General features: G+C 34.9%; 1 long non-coding RNA gene across 1 annotated transcript; it reads left to right on the forward strand.

The window, feature by feature from the left end:
• The first annotated feature begins 3,960 nt into the window (after positions 1–3,960).
• LOC113313639 lies at positions 3,961–5,707 on the forward strand. Its single transcript, XR_003341969.1, has 2 exons — positions 3,961–4,198; positions 4,862–5,707. It is a non-coding gene; the product is annotated as an uncharacterized LOC113313639 (long non-coding RNA).
• Positions 5,708–8,468: the final 2,761 nt, after the last annotated feature.

Genomic DNA, 8,468 nt, shown 5'->3' on the forward strand with positions numbered 1-8,468 from the left:
TCTTACAATGTGCAGTAGAGATGTTCAAGTTAATGGAGTTATGATTAATCCTGCAGTATGGAAAAGACTATATGGTTGCAGTACTGCTCATAGGGTAAATCTCTTTGCATGAAAATGCATTAGAGATCTTAATACCAAAATATGCAAACTTGATGTTTATAATAGTGGTCAAGATACTCATTCTAGTATATGTGGTAGTAACGAAGAAACTATGGAGCATCTTATGTTTGAATGCAGATATGTAAGAGTTGTCTGAAGAGGTCTTAACAATAATATTGATTCAGTCAAGAGTAATTGTAGAAGTGTTTTATAATGGATTCTCAGTTGGTTTTCTTTTAGTCACAACAACACTGATGAGAAATGGTTGTACATACTGATGATAAGTTCATGGGTTTTATGGAAAGATAAACGTGATTCTGTTTTTCAGGGAGTATCTGTAAACCCGTATAACAATATGCATAAAATTCATTACCATTTGGCATCTCACTTACATGAAACAGTTAACACATCCATGTGCACTACTAATATTAAAGGAATTTCTATATTGTACCACCTTTAGAAGGTATTTCAAAATTCAATGTTGATGCATATTTTGATCTCGATACTAACCAACTTAGTACGAGTGTTGTGTTGCGTGATCATATAGGTCTGTGTCAAGGAATCAGGGAAAAATATGCTAGCGGAGTACGAAGTTCAGAGACTGGAGAATGCATATCTATACGAGAAGCTTTTTTATGGGGAAAAAGCAAAAAAAAAACAAATATTAAATATTCAAGTTGAAGTTGATGCTAAAGTTGTCATTCAGTCAATAGTTGGAGACTCACTACTTACTAAGTGGGAGAACATAAAATTTATTGAGGAAAGCTTTAAATTCATTGTAGCTTTTCATTTACCAGTCATGATGACAATAAGGTAGCTAATTACATTTATAAGACAGTTACAGAAACAACTATTGTCGTAGAAGCAAATAATAATTTCTCTGTCGTCGTTTGCAATCTCCTGGCAAAAGACCAAAACTTTATACCCACTTGAAGCTAATAAAAATTTTGTTTATCAAAAAAAAAAAAAAACTATGTTGATGGAGGAAAAAGAAAGGATATTCAAGGAATATTTAGTTGTGTCTAGTTTGGGGCCTATCAAAATTATTTGAGATTTATCACTAAAAGACAAAAACGGGCCGTTATGAGTAACTAGTAATAATCAAAAATCCTTATCCAACTATTTTGTTTAATGACTAATTTAGAACGCGCAATTGGGGATATTTATATTAATTGGGGGATATAAATTATTATCCCCATCCAATAGTGTCCGTTAAGGAGTGTTTTTTGGATGCGAAAATACCAAAATACCCTTTACGTTAATACCCTTCCATCTAAATTAAAATTTAAAACTAAAACTAAAAATCAAAATCAAACCCTATCAAGTTCTTAAAGATAGGTTAAATTGAATTGTTGTTGAGCAAGAAGAAGAAGAAGAATAAATGGCTTCGTAGAGAAGGTATGTGATACCCAATCTTATTTAAAGTGTTGTTGTTTTAAAACTTCGTTTGGGTTAGAATCATAAACTGAAACCTTTCAGTTTCAGTTTCAAACCACTCTCGGCATTGTGTTCATGATGAATATCGTGTCGATATCTTGTGCAGGCATGGATGTTAGGATGAATACCATGCTGATACTGAGTGCCGACATGGATTTTAGGATGAATACCATGCTGATAATGATTGCCGACATGGTATATCAGGATGAATACCATGCCGATACTTGCTATTTCAGACAGATTTTCTGTATGTTTTTGTCCTCAAACCGGCAGGGTTCACTTGGGAATTGACCATGCCGGCACTGCTACCGGCATGCTTGATAATGAACTTTCTGTGCCGGTAGTGTACTTACAATTTCAAAATTTGGGGATATTGTGTATCGGCATGGTGAAAGTATGAATACCATGCCGATTTGGGCCCTGCCGGCATGGTATTCATACTTTTACCATGCCGGCACTGAACTTTTTCAAGCGTAACAATGGCGAATTCAATGGAAAAATAAAATTTCAATACATTAATACCTATACATGTGTATTTAAAACACTTTTATGTTCAGCTTGTTTACTTTCCTAGGTTGGTTCTTCACCTAAATTTTCATGATCATAAACATCTTGATTTAATGTTGTTGCATCAACATATTCAATGACAATGATTTATACTAGTCATTATCAAACTAATCTATTAACTTAACTAATTATAATTAACCACTAAACATGTTTAGTGAGGAGTAGATTATGAATTATATAAATTACATGGATAGGGGGTGGCCCTGATTTACTATTTAAATCCCGTTTTTGTCTTTTTCCTATATCCCCAATTAATATAAGTATCCCCCAATTGCGCGTTCCTAATTTACCAATGATTAATTAGTATTAATTCGGGTGATTAATTGATGTTTAATCTTGTTAACCTATAAATCAACTAATGTTAATTCATCATTAAAACATAAAATATTTTTTATTTTCTTGAAATAACATCAACCTAGAATCGCTGGATGTTCATGTACTCGCAGATCGATTGTTCTTGAAGTTTTTGATCCACGAACAACATCAATTTAAAATCGGCATATGTTTTCATTTTTATGGCCGATTGTTCACAATTAGTTGACACAATCCTTCACAAGTGCTCATTGTAAAAAATCAAAAATGATAATTTTTACATAAAAATATGTCCATAATAAGTGGATATAGTTTCCCCGTGTACCGATTGTAAAAAAAAAAATTCAAGTTTTTCTGCAAGATTATTTTTCCACAACTGGTTTACATAAATACCCTTATCAACGGATTGTAAATCTGGGCCTTTCTTCGGCTGTTTTGCTCATAACATCTTCGTCCGGTGTCAGAATGACCTCATTCTTTTTGTGTTGAACTCTTATTTTCATTCTCTACAATACAATGATAAAAATTACTAGATTTGGGAAAATAACAATTGGTCTTTAATCCAAGGGTTCCATCTTTGCATACCATACTCTTAAATGAAGATAATGAAATTTAATTTAAATCGATAAATTAGTTACAATCGGTTGATGTAGTTAGGTTTTAATTTTAGTTTAAGAATTATTTTAATTGGTTTTAAATAGGATTTGAATTGGTTTCATTTTTAGAAGGATGGGGATTAGTATTTTAATAGTGAGGGTAACTTAGTACTCTTACCCATTTTAGACACCCTTTATCCTTTTAGTGTAAGTAGGATTCAAAACCCGTAGGCCTCAAATTATTTTGATATGCCCAAACTAGCCAGATTAAGAATCTAACTTGATATATACTCCCTCCGTCTCAAAATAGATGAGCGATCATTTTCAAATTTTGTCCCATTAATAGTTGATTTTATATCATTTGAAAGTAATGTTAATATTCATTACATCGGTGTTTTAAAATGCTTTTCAATGATATAAAACTCACGAAAATCCGTGATATAGTTTGAGAGATAAATTATTTCTAAATTGTACTACTACCTCAACTAATTTGGGACAGAGGTAAATATTATATTACAACGCTTAGGGGTTCTTTTGGTAACCATTGTTATAATGGATTACGAGTTCATGATAAATTATCCAACCCATAATCCATTATATATGTAGCGACCCAATATTTTATCTTTTGATTATTGATTAATCAAAGCACAATTAGTAGTAATTGTGTTGTTTATGCTTCGGTATTATGGAAAAACCAACAATACGGTTGTCTAACTTCTGAGTGGTTGTTTGTATTTTGCGATTGTATGCCTTGTATTTAATGATTTTAGATTAGCTTAATAATATGTTAAGATTATACAGATCAGAAAATTGGTGCCTTAGTTTGCAGAACCGTTAGGCATGTGGTAGGCTTTTTCATTGATACGTAGGGTCCACGTCTTTGTTTGATTATTTTATCCTGTTAGGATATGCTTGAAAGGGAATGATATAAAAGAAAAAAAGAAAAATAACTTATTTATCTAGTTCATGTCTTCTTCCAAACACCAACAATGGCGAGAAAAAAATAAATTGACAAGATTCAGGTGAAAAGAAATTCAATCAAGGTCTAGAAAAATCCTCCCCAACTCTGATTTCATCTTGAGTGATTGAAAGTGGTGAGTTTAGTGTTCTAATTTGGTTGACTTCCGTGGAGATTTGAGAGTAACTGATAAAGGGTTCTCTGTGTTTTTCTTGATTGATTATTGAAGGTATGATTTCAACCTTAATTGTTCTTGTTCCAGCTGATCGTGTATAGTATCTTCTTATTTGATTCAATTACTCAACTATTATCAAGTTTGGTCAATTTCGGTATAAGGAACCTAGGGTTTCATTTGGAATTAATTTCAAACCTCTATATTACTGAGACGTGATTTGAATTAGAACTTTAGGTATGTTGTGATACTGCAAGTCACTGTATAGGGTATTATAAGCAAATTTGTTGAAATTGAATCAAACAACTACATTTCAGAATTATCATATGTTGTTAAGTGACATTTCAACCTGATTTTTAGCCACTTTATATAGTGAATGGGATTAAGGTTCCTTCTTATGAAATACAAGTCTCTGAACGATGATGAGAACATGATATTAAATGTTCCACTCTGATTTATACATTGAGGGATATACCAGTTTTAGTGATTGTTGTTCTACACTTCTGGCAGTTCCGTTTCCAGCGAATTTGACATATATGCATCTTGAATTAGCTTTCTACTCGTCAATTATGGATCTTTCTTCGACGATTCTAGGTTGATATTAAGAGTTAGAATCTGATATATAAGTTAACATTTGTTGCCAGATTAGTTATAATGTTTCGAATAACTCTAATTCAGTGATATCGTTTAATTATCTAACATAACTTCTATATTATTAAGGTGTCTTTGGAATCGATAATCGGGATACAAAGATTAAAGTTTGAGTTGCAAATTGAGGTGGGAATTTACATGAACTCTTTTGTAACAAAGATTAAAGTTTATCATGGGATTGGATCCCGAGATGCGAAAGAAACTTTCATGTATACGAATCAAGACTTATGCAGATGCTTTAAATCGGTTCTTTGATTATGAGAAACAAATGGAAGATCAACTTGCAGCAAGGGTAAGAGAAAGGTCTCAACAATTCTTAGAAAGGCAAGATCCAACAAAGCGACCAACGTTATCACCTCCTAATCAGACATCTTTTAGGCCATCAACGGGATCAGCAGCAGTACCAACTGCAGTACGTCCACCTATAGTAGACCCCAAGGGAGAGTGGTACGTTTCCAACAAGTACGTCTGGTTGCACCAACAAGTTCTTGTTCGAGTTCCTACAGATGTTATTCCTGCGGTGAATGGGGTCATCTTAGGAAGGGTTGCACAAAATACCCACCAACAGGGTTAGCACAACAAGGGGCGATATATGCAATCGAGACAATAATAACTTCTAATCAGGAAACATCACAAGAAGTCAAGTGTTCCATATATACAATGGTATAAGGGGATGGATCTGCGACCGATCAAGTGGTTGAAGGTAAAATATTATTATTCAATCATATAGTTCATGTGTTGATAGATACTGGTTCTACACAATCATTTATTAATCTAAGTATAACAAATGAACTGGGGTTAAACATGGCATGTAAGGAAAAAATGTTAGCTTTGGCTACACCATTAGGGAGAAAAACCTTTTCTTTCGAGTCTGCGAGAAATGTGTGATGATGGTTAATGACCAAGAATTGGTTGCAGACTTGATAGTATCAGATATGCATGGTTTTGATGTCATATTAGGTATGGATTGGTTAGATAAATATCATGCTAGCCTGAATTGTTATGCTAAAATAGTTACATTTCATATGCCTGGTATGTTTCCGTTTGCATTTGTGAGTTCCATAAGACCACAAAGTCTGTTTCTGAAATTGAAAAAGACTGGTGGTGAAAATGGGTATGGTTTGTTGGCTTGTATCACTAAGAAGTCAGTATCAGTTGAGTCAATACCTGTAGTATGTGATTATAAGGATTTTTTTTCCAGAGGTTCTTCCAGGGTTACCACCAAAGAGGGATATAGATTTTTGCATCGACTTACTGCCTGAAACTTCTCTAATTTCGAAAAGTCCTGAATGGCTCATTCTGAAAAGAAAGAGTTAAAGTCGCAGATAGATGAATTGATAGGTTTAGGATTTATCCAACCTAGTTTTTCTCCATGGGGTGCTCCTATTTTGTTTGTGAAAAAGAAAGATGACACGTTTAGGTTATGTGTTGATTATAGGAAGTTGAACAAAGTCACTATCAAGAACAAATATACACTTCCGAGATTAGAAGATTTGTTTGATCAGTTAAAGGGGTCCAAATATTTTTTTTTTAAATGGATCTTAGGTCAGGATATCATCAGTTGAGAATCAATCAAAGAAGGGGACATTTCAAAAACAACATTTAGGATAGCGTTAGATCTTGTTAATTATGCCTTTTGGTTTGACAAATGCTCCAGCAGCGTTCATGGATTTGATGCATGGAATACTCTGGCGGTACTTGAATGAATGTGTGATTTTGTTTACTGATGATATTTTGATTTACTCTAAGACTTGGGAGGATCATGAAAGGCACTTACAAGATGTTCTTGAAACTTTGCGGGAAAACAAACTTTATGCAAAGTTTAGCAAATGTGAATTTTGGTTGAGCGAAGTTAAGTTTCTTGGGTATGTGGTTTCAAGTGAGGGAATTTCAGTGGATCCTTCAAAAAATGATAGTGTTCTGAATTGGCAGCAACCAAAGACAGTTACAGAAATCCGGAGTTTCTTAGGGTTGGCGGGTTATTATCGTCGGTTTGTGCAGAGATTTTCCAAAATTGCTTCACCATTGAGTCGATTGACACAAAAAAGGGTTAAATGTGAGTGGAAATCTGAGTGTGAATCTGCCTTTCGAGAATTGAAGTACCGTTTAACTTCATCATCGATGTTAACAATACCAACTCCAGGGACAATTTATGATGTATATACAGATGCATCTACTATTGGGATTGGGTGTGTGTTAATGCAGAATGGATAGTTCATCGCATATGCTTCCCGGAAATCAAACGTTCATGAGAAGAATTACCCCACACATGATTTAGAGTTGTCGGCGATTGTGTTTGCTTTAAATATATGGAGGCATTATTTATATGGTGAGAAATTCAGGTTATATTCTGATCATAAGAGTCTATAATACTTGTTTTCTCGGAAAGATTTAAACATGAGGCAAAGATGCTGGACATAGTACATGAAAGACTATGAATATACTTTATTGTATCATCCGGGTAAGGCAAATGTGGTGGCTGACGCTCTTAGTCGTAAGAAAGAGGGGATTCTGGCGTAACTGTTGGTTAAGGAAAGGTTGTTGTTGGATGAAGTTGTGGATTATACATTCCAAGAATCAGAAAATGGTGGTGTTTACAAAGTATATTTAGCTCAAATGGCAGTACAATATACTTTGATTCAGAGGATATCCAATGCTCAGAATAAAAGTCAAGACTTTGTAAAGTATTTGGACATGGCTAATGACAATTAGGACTTGAAGCTGCATTCTGATGAGACTCTCCATTTCAGGAATCGGTTGTGGATGCCGAAGGAAACGTGTTCGGTACTGAAGGAGGAAATCCTGAATGAAGTGCATCGATCTCATTACACTATTCATTCAGGTGGTACTAAAATGTACAGAAATCAACGAAGAAACTTTTGGTGGTGTAGATGGGGAAAAACGATTTGCTGGTTTTTAAGGAATTGAGGAGACGACCGTATTGAGGAGACTCCTCGAACCGAGCTAAATGTTAAACCTCACACAGATGCACCGCTGCAAAGGGGGTGCTTTAGATTCGAGAGATCAATCTTTAGTACTCCGGCCTAAATCAAGACAATGACCGTTCCAGAGTAAATTCGGTCGCAAGAGAGAGATGGGTTGATCTGTAGGAGGGAAGCTGGGAAATGTGTGGAATCAATGGTAATCAAAGATTGTGGGTGTGTGAATTCTGAATACGATAAGCTCTGAGGGATTGAAATTGCTCAATTGAGAGTAGTTGCTCAATTGATGAGTTGATGATCTCGTGTTGTCAGTTTGACGTGAGATTGATGATACTGATGATGATGATGATTCAATCATGATTCAGAGACTTATTTATATGTCTGGAATTTTAGACACCATGATCCCATGAAGTGTGACAGTTGATGGAATCAAGCAGTGGGGAAGTGGAGATCGTGTTTGAAACCAGTTGCTCAACGTGTGGAGACTTAGTCTATTTTCCACCCACTACCTCGTGAATTCCTTCAACTGATTACACGACTTGCTCACATTCCATCGTGTGTTTGAACACACGTGCCGTAGACCGCCAGACCAAAACCCTAAGTGATATCCCCCAAAGTGACACGATTGACGTCTCGTGGTTTGTTAGTCAATTGATGACTTCGTGGTTTGATGGGACGATGAGTCCATGTAGTCGTTGAGTTGAACATGATGTTCTAAAACTCATGAATTGAAC

This window comes from Papaver somniferum, chromosome 9 (genome assembly GCF_003573695.1).
Source record: "Papaver somniferum cultivar HN1 chromosome 9, ASM357369v1, whole genome shotgun sequence".
Taxonomy (NCBI): domain Eukaryota; kingdom Viridiplantae; phylum Streptophyta; class Magnoliopsida; order Ranunculales; family Papaveraceae; genus Papaver; species Papaver somniferum.